General features: G+C 46.5%; 1 protein-coding gene across 7 annotated transcripts in view; it reads right to left on the bottom strand.

Annotated features, from left to right (window-relative positions):
- Positions 1–20,133, bottom strand: part of LOC147121106 (transcriptional-regulating factor 1-like) — a 279,913-nt gene that overhangs the window by 236,514 nt on the left and 23,266 nt on the right. For 2 of the 7 annotated variants that reach the window (XM_085980820.1, XM_085980822.1), the window contains exon 1: positions 4,974–5,352. The exons of 2 other annotated variants lie outside the window; for them this stretch is intronic. The gene's annotated coding sequence lies outside the window, so the exon portion shown is untranslated. Of the gene's footprint in view, positions 1–4,973; positions 5,362–20,133 lie in introns of those variants that run through there. 3 more of the 7 variants (XM_085980826.1, XM_085980824.1, XM_085980825.1) reach the window with 3 other exon arrangements.

Raw genomic sequence — 20,133 nt, 5'->3', positions numbered from 1 at the left:
TCCACAAGGCACAAGTAAGGAGTGTGATGGAAAACTCTCCACTTGCCTGGATGAGTGCAGCTCCAACAACACTCAAGAAGCTCAACACCATCCAGGACAAAGCAGCCTGCTTGATTGGCGCCCCAGCTACCACCTTAAACATTCACTTCCTTCACCACCGGCGTAAGATGGCTGCAATGTGTACCATCTACAAGATGCACTGCAGCAACTCGCTAAGGCGTCCTTCGGCAGCACCTCCCAAACCCGCGGCCTCTTCCACCTAAAAAGGACAAACGCAGCAGGTGCATGGGGACACCACCACCTCCATCCTGACTTGGAAGTATATTGCCGTTCCTTCATCGTCGCTGGGTCAAAATCCTGGAACTCCTTCCCCAACAACACTGTGGGAGTACCTTCACCACATGCACTGCAGTGGTTCAAGGCGGTGGCTCACCACCACCTTCTCAAGGGCAATTAGGGATGGGCAATAAATGTTAAGTGTCTTCAGCACTACAGCCAGGACATTGTTGGGGCCCAAAGCCTTTGCTGTATCCGGTACGCTCAACCGTTTCTTGATATTACGTGGAGTGAAATTGGCTGAAGACTGGCTTCTGTGGTGGTGCTGGGGACCTCAGGAGGAGGTCGATATGGATCATTCACTTGGCATTTCTGGCTGAAGATTTTGAGCTACAGGAACTTGAGACGAATCATTCCAAAGAGGTATTTGCTGTATGAGGGTTGGTGGAATATGCACCAGGCATGAAAGGAATTTGCAATTTTCCCCACTGGTACCCCAGCACAAATTCTCTAAATCATTCTCAACTCCTCAGAAACATCAAGGCCAAATGTACAAGCCAGCTGTCTCTGCTACATTTGCTTCGAGCTGCACTTTGTTATACCGCTTGATTTCAGAACAGATTTGAACAATCAGATGCATTAGTGTCAAGCATCCAGAGCCATAAGAAACAGTCTAACACTCGGAGAGCATGAATAGAGTGATGTGTTGAACATTAACAAACATACAGGGCTGGATTTTTATTCAGGAGTCGGGTTGGAGGCGGGACTACAACTTCGAGGTTGTAGTCCCGCCTCCAGCGAGATGCGGCCAATCCACATGATTTTAACTTGATTGATCTTGTTGAGCCCGCCCAGCAGGCCAATTAAGGGCAACAGTGACGTCACAGACTGAAATTTCATCTGTCAAGATGTTTTGACAGATGAAATATCAGTGTTTCACAGCTGTTTGAAGCTGTCAAACACTGACAGTCTTACTTCTAACAAGAGTCCTTCTCCACAGACTCAGTTAGAAATCTCTCCTGCACAGAAAGCTGCAGGCTGTCACTTTTGACAGTTCGCAGCCATTCTGCTTTCTGTGCCGGTGAGATGAGGGACTCCCCGAACCTAAAGGAAGGCTGAAAAGGTAATTTACACTTTAATCACTTTAGACACACCAAACACACTTACCTTTGCACTCATGCACCCATCACTCACCTGAACACCGACATCTCGACCCCCTCCAACCCGACTCCTCCAACTTGGCATGGTTTGGAGCCACCGGGAATCCCACAGTTCAAGCTTAAAAATAGGGATTAGGCTAAAAACTGCCTGTTAACATCAGTTAATTAGCACTAATCCCTTCCCGCCTCGGGGAGGCGGGTCCCAACCTCCTTTGAAACTGACATGGAGGCGGGTTGGGGGCGGGATGGGGTCGGGACCCCTGATTTCGGGAATTTAACGCCTCCAATCCCGACACACTGAAAATTGAGCCCACAGCCTCCACGGGCACATTTTGGCGAGTTCCAGTACAGTCTAAAAAAAATGAAATGCCAAAACGGCTGAAACTTGCACATTGTAGAAGTAGCCAGCACTACTTTAAGGCTGTTACACATGTGTTGCTAAAGATAAAATATACAATAGAACAAAAAGCAGAACAAACACTGACTGTCTGCAACAATACTGCCATCTCAGAACAGGTACAAAATGGGTATATAGAAAGCGAAAGTTCTGATTTGGAGCATACCAATACTATGATTTGTGTAATAGTCAGGATAATTGTATGATCCCTTTTGTTCTCTACAGCATTCATGAACGAATCTGTATGCTGACCCAATGGCAGGGAGGTTAACTTTAAAACAAACGAAATTTCTGCAATGAACCAACAGCTCACTCAACAATCCTCATCATTTGCAAGGCTGAAGCCAGTAAAAATAGTTGTCTAATTATTAACACTTTGTCAACAGTGCTGTAAACTGTCAATTGAAACTGGATTTTTAAATGAGTATGATCAAGATTGAACCTTGGTCTGGCCTAAGATTATAACTACAGCAGTGTTAAAGCACAACTGCCATCAACATCCCTTGACTTGGGAAGTAGAAACAAATAGGAAAAAACTGCCAGGAGTCAATATTCCCACTCCTGATTGCTATATTACAATGCATGCTGGAAAGAGTTAATGTAAAACAAGAACAGGATTCAACACCATTATCCCTGCTTACTCATACATGAAGGGACAACCAGTTATGCAAGGTAACAGTGGGCAATAAAACTGTACACCAATTCCCGATATTACTACACTTCAACAACACATTGGCTGTAAAGTACTTTGGGATGTCTTGAAGTCACGATAGGCGCTATATAAATGGAATGTCTTTTTAAGTCATTATCTTTGAGAACGGATGAGAGGAAGCAAGTTAAATATCATCAGGCCTCTTGCATGGGTGCAAAGTTGTCGATAATCCGGTTATGTAATAGGAGTGAATAGAAGCAGAGCTCCTGAAAACCACAGGAATTCCTGGGTGCACAGGAAATCCAGTCTGACCCTATGCTTTTCTGGGTCAATAAATGAGAATACTTCAACTCAAGATACCATGGACTGTGTGAAATTCAGATTCATTGCTTATGAAAAAACTGAAAATATGCTGTTATGAAACAGTGCTTATTATTTAAATAGCTCCATAAAACTAATGCTTCCAACTTTATCAGGTGGTGATTTTTTTTTTAAAGAAAGCTACACCGTGAAATTTTAGGATGCCACAAAGGCCATGAACAGCATTAAAATCATCTCCAACCCACACTCTCGTCTACTGGGCCTGACCTAGGGGAGCAACGACTACCTGAGATACAGAAACTTGCATCACTCTTACTGTTCATGGCAATAAGATGCACCCTTCCTCCACTATGGCAACCCTCTATTCCGCCCACCATGTGGTTTAAGCATCTGTGCGACAAAGGACAGTGCCAATGTGTGATGTACAGTCCAAACCCCAAACTAATTACCAAGCAGTAATTACCACACAAGTCCCCCTCACCAATACAAAGGGGTGAACATCATGCTACAGTTGTGTAACGCTCTGGTTAGACTACAGCTGGAGTACTATGTTCGGTTCTGGGCACTGCACCTCAGGAAGAATATATTGGCCTTGGAGGGGTGTAGCTCAGATTCACCAGAATGATTCAGGGTTAAATGATGAGGAGAAGTTGCATAGGCTAGGCTTGTATTCCCTTGAATATAGAGATTAAGGGGTGATTTATGATGGAGATAGAGGGAAAACTATTTCCTCTGGTCCAGATAGGGGGCATAACCTTAAAATTAGAGCAAGGCTGCTCAAGGGTGATATCAGGAAGCACTTCACACAAAGGGTAGTAGAAATTTGGATTCCTATCCCTCAAATAGCTGTTGAGGATAGGTCAATTGAAAAATTCAAAACTGAGATTTTTGTTAGGCAAGGGTATCAAGGGAAATGGAGCAAAGGCAAGTAAATGGATTTTTTTTTTTAGGTAATCAGCTGTGATCCAATTGAATGGCGGAAGAGGCTCGAGGGGCTGAATAGCCTGCATGTGTTCCTATGTTCCTTTCTATGCAACCCCCATCACACATCCCTGTATCTGAAACCACCACCTGCCTGCTTCTCAGCTGGACAAAAAAAATCCCTCAGACAAAATTATATACTGTACCTTCACTTCAATATTTGACAATTTTCCGATTTAGATTTTTAATGGTTGGCTTGACATTTGCATTTAAAGTTTCAGCCCTGTAAAATATCTTGTACTAAATGATTACATTTTTTTAAACCATTAGAAGCTGGTATCTCTGCAGATCTAAATAATTGGCATGTTCCTCTTTTCTCCACTTAGCACCCCTCATTGCAGAAGGGTTTCACACACTCTCAGGACACCCTCAGGTTGAAGTGCAAAATTTTCGCCACATTAATTCCCCAAAGATGCAGTTTAGTAAATGCAGCAACAGCCTGAGCAATGACTTAATGTACATTTGCATTGGACTCACCAAAATGCAATATTAAATGCACTGGGCCGTCCCGTCCAACATAAGGTGTGTTAAACTCAGGTTTTCATGTGTCTGTCATTCTCATTTCATTTGGAAGCGTCTGAGCCAATTCACAAAACAGCGCAACAAAACGCTGCACGACTAGACTGAGAACTTCTGCTTTCAATTCCAGTGAGAACTGTACGTCCAGTAACTCCCCACCCCTTCCTTGATGTGTTGCAATAAGCTCAATAAAAGCAGCTTATTGGAGGAGGGGGGGGGGTAGCAATCAACTTCCCTCCAACTATCCTTGAAAAATGACTTTCTCCGCTACCACATACGCGAGGGTCAGCTAACTTTCTAACCTTTGCAAATGCTCAGCAAGGGATTCAGTGCAAAAATGTGCGGTTAGAGCAGCCGGCACCGGTGCCGAAGGGAGAGTTGAGGCTTGTTCGCAGCCCTTGCTTGGCCACGCCGATAGCGCTCGGCTCCGCAGCCCAGCCGCGGACCCTCGGAATGCCTGCTGGCAGCCTCAAGTGGAGATGGACGAAGCTGGGTAACCACCCAGGTAACTGCACCCCCCTCAAAGCGCCTGCAACTCAAAACCATTGCATTGCCAGGCCTCTCCCTTGCTGCATACCGACACTCTGCAGCAACAACAAAAACTTCTCCCCAAAATTAAAAAAGTCATTTTCTAACCTCATCCAGAATAGCCTGGAATTCCACCTACCTTGTGCACGCGCATGCAATTCCTCTGCCCGCCTCTTCCTAAATGCAACGACAAGGTGACAGAAGCTAGTCTTGCGGAGCTAATTTTTTGTTGTTGTTGCTGAAACGAGTTAATTTTCCGCCAAAGTTTCCCTTCCTTGCCTCCTCTTACGCGCGACACTTCAGCCTTTTACAGTACGGCGCGCTGCACCCTGTAAACAGATAACCCTGCGCGGCCATCTTTCGAAGAATATAGTGCCCGCTCGCAAAGTTTCATTTCCCTCCCCCTCGGCCCGTGCCGCGGAAAGGAGTGTCCGGCACGCCGGGCTTGGCAGCCCGCGCTGGCTCTGCTGCTTCAGATTCCCGCGGCGGAGTGGGAAAGCTACTGAGTGACTTGTTTTATTTATAATAAAGCAACAGAAAATCCTCCGCCGGGATGGTGGGGTCAGGATTGCAAAGCAGGAAGTAAGGTGGCCAGCCTCGCCTCTCCCCAACACATTGCTACATCCCTTCATAGCCCAGCTACTCATTCCTCTGGGTCCTAGAGACAAATCATTTATCATCAATAATAGATGCTAAGAACAGGTCATCGGCATTCCTACTTGGTTTACACACAGGGATTCAACTGCACACAGTGCGAGAGGTGTGGACATTTTTAAATAAAACTACTTGAGCTTGACAGATAATGGCCTGGAATTTCTGCACTGGTGGGTTTCTCCTGATCTTCTCCCTTAGATTAGGAGAACCCGTCAAGAAAAGATGGAAAAGCCAGCCGTTTCTCCAGAGTTTTCTGCCAAACTTATTAAAGGAGATCCAGGACACCCCATGGAAATTCTCTCCCTGCCCCCTTCAATATATTTAACTAAATTCGATCTTAAACATTTTCCAATAGCTCAACTGAATCCCTGAGCCATGCTGGTCAGGAAGGCCCCAGATTTGATCACACCTCTGGGTAAGGGAGCAAAAAACTGTCTGGAATTCAGACAGACGAACATAAGAAAAATGACGGACAGGAGACAGGTTCATCCAGCCTGTTATGATGTCTTGTGCATCACAATACATACACCCGGAAACCATGTAATCTCCTGGGAATTGCAAAACACCAGATTAAAAACCCAGGCCAATGAGGGTCGAAACAATCAGGAAGGAACCCCTTAGGCGATTGAAACTAGTCTGAGAGCACATAAAGCAATTTAAAGATAGTTTTCAAAGTCAATTAGCCTACATCAACAATACAATGCATTTACAACACCACGGAATGAATGAACTCTCATAGTTTTACTTAAATTTGCTATGCGCCAGCACCCATGTGCATATGCCGAAATCAGGTTGAGCTGTGATGCCCTTGTGGGCGATTAGCCTGTTGACACACACGACTGAAACACACACATGCTAGTTGGAGAGCGTGTCTGCGGAACCATACCCCATCATGGAGTCAACAACTTCAGGAATGGGGAAACATTGGAGGTGAAAATTCAGCAAGAAAAAGAGAAATTCAACTTCAGCGGGGGCGCAAAACAGGGGGCAGCGAATCGGCCGCCCATTATACACCACGTCCGATTCCTTTCCATTGAAGTCAATAGAAAGGAAAATCGGGCGGGCTGTTCTACGGGAAGACGATTTGCTACCACCTATTTTGCACCACCATCAACGTTGAATTCCCCCTCGCCCCCGTGGTCTCTTCACACCCTTCCCGTTCCTCTTTAACTCGGGAAAGTAAGATCAGCCAGACTCTCTCTCACACCTGGCAGCTATCTCTTGCCCTGCCAGTACACTTTACACCTAATCTCAGCCTATTACCATCTCGTCTAGCTTCTAATCTCTTTTACTTCTTTTGTTTCTTTTATTCTTTTGTCCGATCGCAGCCCTGCCTTCGATCTAGTTTCTTTTCTTTCCAGTTTTGAAGAAGGGTTCGACCCGAAACGTCAACTCAAATTTCTCTCCATGGATGTTGCCTGACCTGCTGAGTTTTTCCAGCATTTTCTGTTGTTATTCCAAAGTAACTCCATGCACTGCCAACAGGAGCCACTGTTGTTGAAGAGGCAGATGTCCATTTCTTAATTTCTCCATCATCCCTACAGAGCATCCCAACCAAACAGCCCAACCACGGCTGATTAAACACATTATTAGGCTTAAGTTTAAGGCTGTGTGATCAGTTGCTAACAAAAGCAATCGGTCCACTGCAAAAAGAGTAGGGGGGGGTGGGGGATAAACAAGCATGGATCTGTAAAGATTTTCATAAGTAAAGAAAATTCCACCTTAAATTGTTTATACCAGAACGATGCCAATTTGATCACTTGCCTGGCAGTGAGAGTGCTTCAATTCGGCTCAGTGACCCAGAAATTCGGGCATGCCTATTTTTGGGCATGTGGGGGATGAAGGGTACATTCCCTGCACCAGAATGTTGAAGCCCAAGGCACCCTACATATTAGGCCTCATTATAATGGAGCAGGTGTGGCGCAACAGCCCGCCGGCAAAGAATAATGATAAATCAGGCTGCTGCTAGCCTCAGGTAACGAAGTCTGGGGGGGGTTCGGGTCCAGTAGGGGATCAGGTAATGCAGAAAGGAGGTCCGAGAATTGAGGGGGGCGAGGGACTGTGGGGTCAGAGCCTGGGTTGGGGCTCAGTGCTGGGGATTGGGTTGGGAGCAGAGGGGAGATCAGGGCCAGGAGTCTGGGATCCAGGGGGGGGGAGCAGCAGCGTTGGGGATCACGAGGTGTCCATCTTGGGAATTGCAGGGATCAGGCCAGGGCGGGGGGGGGGGGGGGGGTGCAGAGATTACAATGGCGTTGGCTACCTCAGGATAAACCAAACTTGAAGGGCGGACCTGAAACAGGCGTTAGGCCCATTATTTGCATATGTAAAGGGGCTAATGCCTGCTTCAGGTGTGGGTAAAGGACACTTCTTTTTTGTCCTTACCCAATATGGTGGGTGATGCACTTCTGGTGAGAAATGTGTACACACTTCCTGCCCACCAGATTGGGGCCTTCGTAGTCCGAGCCAATTTCTATGCCAGTGTTCTCACACCTGAATTCTATCCAGTAACTTCTGCTGGAAAGTGTACATCTGTGCACTTACGTGAGAACAGGGTTGATCTTGGCTGCGATCCACCCAGAAAGAAAGACTTGCATTTATATAGTGCCTTTCACGACCACCGGACATCTCAAAGTGCTTTACAGCCAATGAAGTACTTTTGGAGTGGAGTCACTGTTGTAATGTGGGAAACACGGCAGCCAATTTGTGCACAGCAAGGTCCCACAAACAGCAATGTGATAATGACCAGATAATCTGTTTTAGTGATGTTAATTGAGGGATAAATATTGGCCAGGACACCGGGGATAACTCCCCTGCTCTTCTTCGAAATAGTGCCATGGGATCTTTTACGTCCACCTGAGAGGGCAGACGGGACCTCGATTTAACATCTCAGCTGAAAGACGGCACCTCCGACAGTGGAGCACTCCCTCAGCACTGCACTGGAGTGTCAGCCTAGCTTTATGTGCTCAAGTCACTGGAGTGGGACTTGAACCCACAACCTTCTGACTAAGAGGCAAGTGTGCTACCAACTAAGCCACAGCTGACAGCTCAAATAGCATGCCAATACAAAAAGTCTAAGGTCTCAGATAAATAATGGTCACTTTCCCAAGGTTCCCAGACAGCCGACAGTGCTCACAGAACAGTACCCCAGCATAGCCTTCATTACAAGATGATTTGAGTACAGGAGTAAAGAAGTCTTACTCCAATTATTTTAGGGCCTTGGTGAGACCACACCTGGAGTACTGTGTACAATTTTGGTCTCCTTACCTAAGGAAGGATATACTTGCCATAGAGGGAGTGCAACAAAGGTTCATGAGATTGATTCCTGGGATGGCGGGACTGTCGTATGAGAAGAGATTGAGTAAACTAGGCCTGTATTCTCTTGAATTCAGAAGAATGAGAGGGGATCTCATTGAAGCATACAAAATTGTTACAGGGCTTGATAGGGTGGTTGCTGGGAGAATGTTTCCCTTGGTTGGGAGTCGAGAACTAGGGGCCACAGCCTCAGGATACAGGGTAGGCCATTCAGGACTAAGATGAGAAGAAATTTCTACACAGAGGGTGGTGAATCTTTGGAATTCTCTACCCCAGAAGGCTGTGGAGGCTCAGTCATTGGGTACATTCAAAACAGAAGTCGATAGATTTCTGACTAGTAAGGGCATCAAGGAATATGGCGATAAGGCCGGTGAATGAAATTGAGGCAGACGATCAGCCATGATCTCATTGAATGGCGGAGCAGGCTCGAAGGGTCGATTCTGAATTGCCCTTTGAAGTAGCCTAACAAGCCACTCAGTTGTACCAACTGCTGCACCATACCGACTGCATGGTTCAGGAAGAAGCCCCATCACCACCTTCTCAGGGCAACTAGGGATGGGCCATGAATCATAGAATGGTTACAGCACAGAAGGAGGCCATTCGGTCCATGAAGCCCATGCCGGCTCTCTGCAAGAGCACTTCAGCCAGTCCCACTCCCCCGTCCGTTCCCTGTAGCTCTGCAAATTTTTTTCCTTCAGGTACTTATCCAATTCCCTTTTGAAAGCCACGATTAAATCTGCCTCCACCAGTGCATTCCAGATGCACAACCTGAGAATAATTTGTTTTTAAATATTACTTAAAAGCATGATTTTTGCATTTTTGTGCCAATTTTCTCCCCTGAAGATGCTGACTTGCTGGGATGTGTATCCTGACCTCCATCAGCCTTGCAGTACCTTATCCAAGTAGCCATTCATCCTGCAGCGTCCTCAATCAAATGTATTGAGACCAACTATTTCCCCAGCTAACATTAGCTAAGACAGTACACGCAGGAATTGAACACAAAATCTTATGGGCTGTGTAGCTTAGTACTATGGCATCTGATGGCTTTACCATCCAGCCCATTGAGGGAGTTGCTGAACAAGTGTCAATGCAACACTGCTTCAACCTACTACAGTAATCAGTCTTTGAAAGAGCAATGCCAGAAATTTCTGGCACACACAGAACAAATATGGAAATAAAAATATAAGTTCAATCTAAGTTTTTAAAGAGAAACAAAATAGTAAATGACAGGATTGGGTTTGACGGAGATGTGCCCACTATTGAGTAGGCGACTGACCAACACTGTAACACATGAAGAAAAGCCACTCAAGTTACTGAGAGCTATAGCAAAGGTGGAACTGTACCCCTGCTTGAGTCAGATATTCAAGAGAGAAGAAAGATTTGGACAAATTCGCATCACTGCACTCCCCGCCCCCAACCAATCCAGGTAGTCTATATTTTTAACTGCAGCAAATAGCAAGAGAATGGAACATTTACATATGCAGAAATTTTTCAAACTTAAATGTCCTAAATATTTACAACTAAAACGACACATTGCCCCAGCTTGAAATAATTTTCAAAAGACATTATGCAATGCCAAAATACAAGCCTCAGAGCTCTCTTTACTGTTGCACCTGATCATGGTTCACCATTTGAATACATCTAAAATTTAAAAACAATGCATTTTTTTTTAAAGTTTGACAAAAATGATCTTAAGTACACACTTCCACCCTTTTCAGTGTGTGGTTTGTGGTCACTTGTAACATCTAGAGTTTCCATTACATTTTAGTTACTGTAATTTACCAAAATCATATCACACTGTATTTAAAATGAAAAGTTACATTTTGGGGTTTGCAACATCGGAGGAAAAAAAATAGGAAAGGAAGTAATACCCTTAATTTCTTGTTCAATGTTGTCACTGTTTCCAGCTCGGAACCAAGAGTTCAATGAAAGGTCTTTGTCTATAAATTCCTCTGTGACTTTTCCCCAACTTGTTTTTACATCCTTCTCCAGCACTACATTCTAAGTTGTGTCTCCTGCTCATTCTGGCCTACTGTGTGTTCTTCCCTCCCTCTAATCCACCATTGGTGGCAGAACCTTCATTTATCATGACCCTTCCTCAAAACCTACCTTTTGCACCACACTTTCCGTCACCTTCCCTAATCCTCTTCAAGACTCCTACTCAGAGTCTGGTTTCCTCTGTTGGAAACATGCTGGGCCATTTTGTTACATTAAAAGTGCAAGATGCCGTTGAAAGGCAAACACTTACGTTTGGTGGCTAAAGGATTAACAACGTAACAACATGAGGGAACTTTGTTTGATGTGCATTTAACATCAATTCTTTCTGTTAGACACACCATATATATTTTAACTTCGAAACCAAGGTTTGTATAGAGCAGTAAAAGTTTTATTTTCTTTCAAACATTATGAAAAACAGTTCCCAAAATTTAGGTCACCAAAAAATAGGTGTACACCTTCTGAGTTATTGGTTTTAAATAAATTTCTAATTGAGGGCTATAATTTCTTCTCAGGGCTAATTTCAACAAAGTAGACACAATTGCACAAGATAAACTCACGGGTAATGGCAGCAAAATGGCACAAATATTAAATAGTTACTTTGCCTCAGTATTTACCAGGGACACTAACAAGGTGGTCATAACATTAGAAGAGATCAAAAAAGATATAACAATATTTAAGATAGAAAGGGGGGAGATCATTGATAAACTAATCAAACCTGGAGAGGATAAAACCCCTCGTCCAGATGGATTGCATCCATGCATATTAAAAGAAGTTAGGGAAGAGATAGCAGAGGCACTATTACATATGTATAAAAATTGATTAGAAAAGGGAATAGTGTCTGAGGACTGGTGGACAGCTAATGTTATTCCTATTTTTCAAAAAGGGAGATAGAACAAGTCCAAGGAACTTTAGACTAGTTAGTTCGGTGGTAGGAAAGATAATGGAATATTTACTCAGATTTAATAGAAAAACCATCTAGAAACAGAAAATATAATAAAGAGTAGTCAGCACAGATTTCAAAAGGGGAGGTCATGCTTGACCAACTTTATTGAATTCTTTGAAGAAGTAATAGAAAGAATAGATAAGGGTACTGGAGTAGATATAATGGCCCCAATTTTCTCCCAGCCGTCGGGTGGGTTTTCAGGCGGGCGGGGGCCGGAAAAAAAAAAAAAAAAAAAATTCCCCCGCAGAAATAGGGGGTCGTGACCCCCCCCACCGTGTTTCAGCGTGACCCGAATCAGTCCCGCCCGCCACAGGCGGGACTGGTCGGCGGGAGCCTAATGATCAATTATTAGCATGTTTAATCCTATTTTCAAGGGCCCTTGCAATTTTGTGCCTTTCCCCACGTAAAACATGCCTGGTGGGAACACCGCTGATGAAACCTGGCATGAACAGAGTTGGCTTGCTTGCTTTCAGCTGCAGGTCAATCAGGACTGAAGAGATTTAAACAGGCAGCATTTGCAGGCTGCAGGACCTTGTTGCTGAAGGCTTGGGGCAACTTGAAGGCTTAGGCACAGCTGTGGAAGGTTGGAGCCTCACACACTTCTCCAGTGTTGGGAAGCCCCAATTGTAGTGTATGTGCCTTTAAGAGCCCCATGTGTGCTGTAATGCCGGTAATGGCCACTCGGGCTATATAAGCCTGTATATTGTGTTATATCCATTAGTTCCCCTCCAGACTTTGCTTAGTAAACACCTATGAACCAACTCCTGTCTTCAGTGTCTCTATCAACACACAGACACAACAGTGGCGACGAAGTGGAAACGGACTTACCTGCAATTCGGCAGCACCTCAAGGACATAGATTCCTCTGGCGTCCAGAAGAATCAAGAAAGTGAAAAAAGCTGTGGTTTCACCAGCTGGCCAAGCTGGTGGCAGGTACTGCGCTAATCCTTCCTGGGCGTCAGGCTGGGGCTCCAGCGGCTGGTTTTACAGCTGGGCCAAGCAGCGAAAGTGGAGGCAAGCAGTAACAGACGGGGAGAGAGCACTCGGGAGATGGCCGGCGCTGCAAAAAGGTCGGCGTTCAGACCTAGAGAGAAAGTCCGGCGGGAACGAGTCTCCAACTGTAAATAAATAAATGGAAACCGCGGGAAACAGCGTTGTCATCGGCAGCAGCAGCGGGAAAGCGCGAGAAGCACCATATCTTTTCTAAGATGCCTAAGTCTGGCAATATTGATGCTTTTGATAGCGAGATAGAGGATTGGACCACATATGTGGAAAGAGTGGAGGTATATTGCACTGCAAATGGAATAGAAGATGAAAAAAAAGCTTCAGTACTGTTGAATCTAATGGGCGCAAAGACATACGGGCTGTTACAAAATTTAATCACTCCAGCCAAACCAAAGGACAAGGATTTTAAAGAAATTGTTGATACCCTACAGGAGCACTTAAACCCAACACCGCTGCTGATAGCGGAACGATTCAAATTCTTCAAGAGAAATCAACACAAGAATGAAAGTAACGCTGATTACCTCACCGAATTAAGAAAGCTATCAAAACACTGCCAATTCGGGGCAGGACTAGCAGATTATCTTCGAGACAAATTCGTCTGCGGTCTCTTAAGTGAAGGAACACAGAAAAGGCTGCTTTCTGAAAAAGATTTAACACTGGACAAGGCTTTCAGTATGGCTGTATCATACGAAGCAGCCGCAAGAGGAGCTGCAGAAATACAACAAAAGACACAGGACTTCGGCACCCATGAAATGACAGGGTTTCAAGAGATGTTATCGCTGCGGCAGATCCACCCATGACCAGAGGGACTGCTGGTTCAAGGACAAAGCATGCAGGCAATGCGGAAAGATTGGACACATTGCACGGGTATGCCGATCTGGACAAAATAAATCCACAGACAGGAAAAAAAAAATCAATAAAGAAAAGTACAGAAAAGGTACAAATGATGACGGACAGTAGCTCCGAAGACCAGAAGAGCGATAGCGACTCCGGAAACAAGAGACTAAGCTGTCTCAAATTACATAATGTACTTGCCAAAGATGATTACCAGACCATTTGGGTTACCCTCACGATAGCAGGGTCCCCAGTTAAAATGGAGCTAGATACAGGATCAGCTCTGACCGTAATAAATCGACGGGATTACGAGAGGCTATTTCCGCATATACCTTTAAAAGACACACCCATTATCTTGAAAACATATACGGGGCAGAAAGTATACCCCAAAGGAAAAATAAGAGTGCCTGTTGTATACAACGGCAAGGAAATACAAAAGTTGTATTTATACATTCTACAAGATGGTGGCCCACCGCTGTTAGGACGTGAATGGATCAGGAAAATACGTTTAGACTGGCACTCCATTCAGGCACTGACGGTGACCAGTAAGAAAAAAAACGATGATGACGTCATACCTGAACGATTAAAAGACATCTTGGCCAACGCCAAAGAAGTGTTTCAAGAGAAACTAGGAACCTTGAAAGGCATCACCACCTCAATAAAAGTGGAAGATGCAGCAATTCCCAAGTTTTTGCCATACGCAATTCGTCCAGCAGTCGAGGCAGAGCTGGAGAATTTGGAAAATGCAGGCGTATTATCCAAAATAGATTGGAGCGAGTGGGCAACACCCATCGTTCCAGTCATGAAGAAAGCATTGAATAATGATAAATCTGAAGAACAGAAAAATTCGCATCTGTGGAGACTTCAAGGTGACAGTAAACCCGGTCCTTCACACGGTACAGTATCCTCTTCCGAGGATAGAAGATATTTTCGCCTCACTATCCGGAGGGAAACGTTTCACCAAAATTGACTTGGCACAGGCATATCTACAGATGGAGGTTGAAGAGGCCTCTAAAAAATCTCACGATAAATACACACAAAGGTCTGTACCAGTACAATCAACTGGTTTTCGGAGTAGCATCCGCTCCAGCTATCTGGCAAAGAGCTATGGAGCAAGTCCTCCAAGGGATTCTGGGTACTCAATGCTACCTAGACGACATCCTTGTAACAGGAGAAAACGACAACGAACACCTTGCCAATTTGGAGCAGGTGCTCACTAGGCTGAGAGAACGGGGCCTACGAGCAAATCGCCCCAAGTGCGAATTTTTCCAAAATCAAATATCATATTGTGGCCACATAATTAATAAGGAAGGGTTGCATAAGTCACCTGAAAAAATTGAAGCGGTCATAAAAGCCCCAGCACCTGAAAATGTTTCACAATTAAGGTCGTTCCTGGGATTAATAAATTACTATCATAAATTTTTACCGAATTTATCAACTCTTCTGCACCCTCTTAATGAACTGCTACAAACAGGAGTAATTTGGAAATGGAGCGAAGACTGTAAACGTGCCTTCCATAAATGCAAAGACTTAATCACATCCAAAGAAGTTTTGGCTCATTACAACCCATCACTGCCAATCAGACTGGCGTGCGATGCATCCCCTTACGGCATAGGAGCAGTATTATCGCATAAATTCCCTGATGGCTCAGAACGGCCGATAGCTTTTGCGTCACGCTCATTGAACTCAGCTGAGCGTAACTATGAACTCAGCTGAGCGTAACTCTGCCCAAATCGACAGGGAAGCACTCAGCCTGGTATGGGGAGTGAAGAAATTCAACCATTACCTACACGGACAAAAATTTACCTTGTTGACTGACCATCAACCCCTCATCTCCATATTCAACCCTAAAAAGGGTGTTCCCATTATGACAGCGCAAAGGCTACAGAGGCGGTCCCTTTTTCTAGGGGCACACCAATACGACATAGAATACAAAGGATCAAAACAGCATGGGAATGCTGACGGTTTATCGCGCCTACCGTTGCCAATGGTAGAAGAGGCACCTACAGTAGACCCAGTGGAAATGTTCCACTCAACCATAGTGGAATGTCTACCAGTAACAAATTCTGCCATTGAAAAGGAAACAAGAAATGACCTGACTCTCTCACGAGTCTACGACTTAACGATGAAGGGATGGCCAGCACATGGCGAACCACTGTTGCCAGCATTCTCGCAAAGAGGAGAACAGCTGTCAGTATGCCGAGGAACCTTGATGTGTGGATCCAGAGGTGATTCCACCCAAACTCCAGGATAAAGTGCTAAAGGAGCTTCACGAGGGGCATCTGGGTGGAGTGAAAATGAAGAACCTAGCCAGAGCGTTTGTATGGTGGCCAGGTATCGATGGAGACATCGAAGAAATGACCAACAGCTGCCTAGGATGCCAGAAGGTCCAAAACGCTCCACCCCAAGCCCCTCTACATCCATGGGAGTGGCCCTCATCTCCATGGCAAAGGGTACACATCGACTTTGCTGGTCCATTTATGGGCTCAATGTTCTTAATCGCGGTTGATGCACACTCCAAGTGGCCGGAGGTAATAAAGATGTCCTCCACCACCACGGTATTAAGGACCATATTTGCCAGGAATGGGCTGCCGGAACAGATCTGTTCTGATAATGGACCGCAATCTGTATCCGAAGAATTCAGGAAGTTCTTAAAAAACAATGGGGTTAAGCACTATACGTCCGCCCCATACCATCCCGCCACCAATGGATTAGCTGAAAGGTTTGTCCAGACCTTCAAGAAGGCCATAAAGGCCATGGGTAAAGAAGACATAAAACTTCAGCACAAGGTGGATAACTTCTTGTTCGCATGCAGGAATGCAACACATATGGTTACCAACCAAACTCCCGCCATGATGTTCTTCAATAGAAGCCTAAGATGCCGGCTGGATTTGATCAAGCCAAACATCAGAAGGGACGTGGAGAACCGGCAATTTCAAGGCATGAATGAAAGGCCAACTAGAACCTTCCAGATAGGTCAACAAGTTTTGGCCCGGGACTACCGTACCGAGAAATGGCAGCCTGGAACTATCTGCACATGACTAGGACCACTGATGTATACCGTGGATATCGGAGAAAGCATAATAAGGCGCCATGCTGACCAAATCATAGAGTCATCCGAAAAGGGACAACCTACACCACAACTCTATACGCCTAACGATGAAGTAGAGATACCCATATCTACCTCCGATCCGGTGACACTGGCATTCAAGCCGAATCAGCCTTGCCAAAAGAACCTACTACACCACCAGAAACTACTACACCACCAAGGCGTTATCCGGACCGAGTCAGGAAGCCTCCAGAGAGACTGACTTATAATTAATTAACTGCAGCAATATGTATATTATTTTTCTTATAACATGTAATTAATAATTACTTAAAATATTATGTACTGGTTAGCTAAAAGGGGAGGAATTGTAGTGTATGTGCCTTTAAGAGCCCCATGTGTGCTGTAATGCCGGTAATGGCCACTCGGGCTATATAAGCCTGTATATTGTGTTATATCCGTTAGTTCCCCTCCAGACTTTGCTTAGTAAACACCTATGAACCAACTCCTGTCTTCAGTGTCTCTATCAACACACAGACACAACACCTCTCACCACCCTAACTCAGTGCCTCCTCAACAGAGGCATCTGCCAGAAGCATGGGAGGCCTTTTGTTCCTTCCCTTCCTGGCATTAGGGGATCTGCAACAGCAGAGGAGGCTGGAGCAACTCCAGCAACAGCATCACCAGCAGGAGCGGCAGGCTGCGGCTCAGCGACCTGGGGCAGCACAGGCCAGAAGGGGCCAGCGCATGGAAGGCCATCGGCGCAGGAGATACCCCAGGGTCTACAGACACGGTCAGCTACCTCAACATGACTGAGCAGCAGTGCCAGAGGTGGCTTCGACTTTCGAGAGAGGTTGTGACTGACATCTGCGCAATGCTGCAGCAAGACCTGCAGCCCAGAGCACCAGGTCCACACTACTTACCATCAAAGTCACCACCGCTCAACTTTTATGCCTCAGGCTCCTTCCAGGGATCAGCAGCAGACATCAGCGGCATCTCCCAGGCGGCCGCACACACTTGCATCACGCAGGTAACCGATGCCCTCTTGCACAATCACATCCATTTCACCAGGGATCGCACAAGTGTGACGGCGCGAGCGCTTGGATTAGCTCAGCTGGCAGACTTTCCAAGGGTGCAGGGCGTCATTGACTGCACACATGTAGCCCTTAGGGCACCCCACCGCAATCCAGGAGTTTTTGTCAACCGCCAGGGCTTCCACTCCCTTAACGTTCAGCTGGTGTGTGACCACAAGAAGGTGATTTTGCATGTTTGTGCCAGGTACCCTGGCAGCTGCCATGACTCCTTCATACTGCGCCAGTCTACTGTGCCTCTGCTATTCAGTCCGCCAAGCGAACTTCAAGGATGGCTACTTGGAGACAAGGGATATCCCCTGCGCTCTTGGCTAATGACGCCGTTGAGGAGACCATCCAGCGAAGCTGAGGAGCGCTACAACTCCAGCCACATTACCACCAGATGCATTATCGAGCAAACCATCGGATTGTTGAAGATGCACTTCAGATGCCTCGACAGATCAGGTGGAGCCCTACAGTACTCATCAGCCAGGGTCTCCAAAATCGTCGTGGTATGCTGTGTGCTTCACAACATGGCACAGCGTCGTGGCTTGCCGATTCCGCAGGACCAAGAGGCTCCTCGCAGAGCCGCCTCGGATGAGGATGATGCTGCGGAGGAGGAGGACAGAAACGAGCATCCTGCAGAGGCTGAACAACCAGCGGCACCAGTGCGCAAGAACATTGCTGGGCGGAATGCAAGGAACGCACTCATCCTGGGCAGATTTGCGTAGCCTGGTACATCAAACACTGCAGCCTCACTGCTTCTTAACTGACCATGGACAGTGGCCTATGCCTACACATTCCGACCTTCTTGACCAGCTTGCTGACATCTGCAAGTTATCCTAAGGCCTCTATGTGATATCCCCATTCGCCAAATGAAAGACGCCATAGCTGCAGCAGCTGCCACCAGATATTTTATGTACAGGAAAATGATGGCATTAAAACTATTTACAAGACTTTTCACCCAAGTGACTACCCTTGTGATTAGTGGTGCTTTATTTTTCTCTTACGCGTGCTCCTACGTAGTGTTACCCCTGTGGCTTCAGTAGATGTGGAGGCCCCTTGCTCACTTTCCTGCTGCGCCTGTTTCGACACCTTTGGCGGGTGTCCTCTGGGGTGGCGAGCCTGTGAGGGCTTGCCAGCAGTCTGCTGCTCCTGCAGCTGTGCAGGGCTTGAGACTCCTATCTCACTGGGGTGTGGACTCCGGCAGGCCTCTGACCGAGGGCTCTGAAGTGGCATGGAAGTATGAGCGCGTGGAGAGGAGCCCCCACTTCCTCGAGGTGTGCTAACAACCTCCCTCTCATGGGTGAGCTCCCCCTCAGCACCTGCAAGTGGCTGGAGAGCACCTTGCTGCACATCAGGGGGGCCATGGGGACCCGTCTCAGCACTGGAAGTCCTGCTCAGAGGGACTTCCATGAAGGTCTGGTTTCGGTGCTCTATAGATGCCCATCGCTCCTCAAGAGATGCCATTCTATTCAGAGCACTCACCATGTTTTCGACACCCTGGCGACTAAGCTCCTCCATTGCCGCAGCCCTCCTCTCCTCTGCTGCAGCCCTCCTCTCCTTGGCTGCAGCCAGCATTGCCACGGAGGTAGCCATCCTTTCCGTGGTGATGCTTTGATGTGCCAATGACTCCAATAAGGCTCTGCTCATGCTCGCCATGGACTCCTCCATTCGCTCCACACTCGCAGCGACCCTGGAGACAAAACCTCCCAGAGACTCCTGCATCTGTGCATGGAGATCCATCACCTCCTCTTGCGGATGGACCCAAAGGCATAGGGTCGACATGCAGCTGAGCTGAGCTGGCATAGTCCTGCGCCCTCCGACGAGGACTCTCCACTGCTGTCCCTGTCTCCACAATCTGCTGATGCTCACTTGTGAGCTGTGATACACCAGGTGGCAACTCTACTCTATGTCCCGAAGGTCCCACCGAGGTGCGAGTGTCTGCACTGGTGCTGGGTGCGCTTACTTCTGCTGACGCTGCACCCTCAGAGGTTGCAGATTCCTCTGAGGAGTCTGGCTGCAAAGCCTCTTCCTCCTCGGCAGTGGCGACAGGGGCACCGGATGGTCCTGTGGGAGAGTAAAGGAAAGAGTTAGAGATGTGATGGCAAGGCTACTTGCACATTGGATTTGGCATATGCTCATAAGTCCAAATGATGTGGCTTCAGAATCATATCAGCAACTTATGCTATGTCAATGAGAGAGATGGAAAACTATTCTGCGGGCTTGCTCCGGTCTCTCCTGCCCCAGCATCCACAGGCACGTCAGCCCCAGCAATCTCGATCACTGCTTCCTCCCAGGGGCTCAGGTGGGCGACTGAGGGTGGTCCTCCTCCAGTACTCGCACACTCTCGTCTATTGTGAGCTCTCTTTTCCTGCAATGAGAGAGACAAGTGGAGTTTGAGTGAGAGTGCAGGAGTGAGTGTAGAGATTGCATAG

The sequence above is a fragment of the Somniosus microcephalus genome, chromosome 3 (assembly GCF_052327205.1).
Source record: "Somniosus microcephalus isolate GS21.2 chromosome 3, FLI_Smic_1.0, whole genome shotgun sequence".
Classification (NCBI taxonomy): Eukaryota; Metazoa; Chordata; class Chondrichthyes; order Squaliformes; family Somniosidae; genus Somniosus; species Somniosus microcephalus.
The sequence above is the reverse complement of the archived record's forward strand: the minus strand, read 5'-3'. Positions and strand labels throughout refer to the sequence as shown.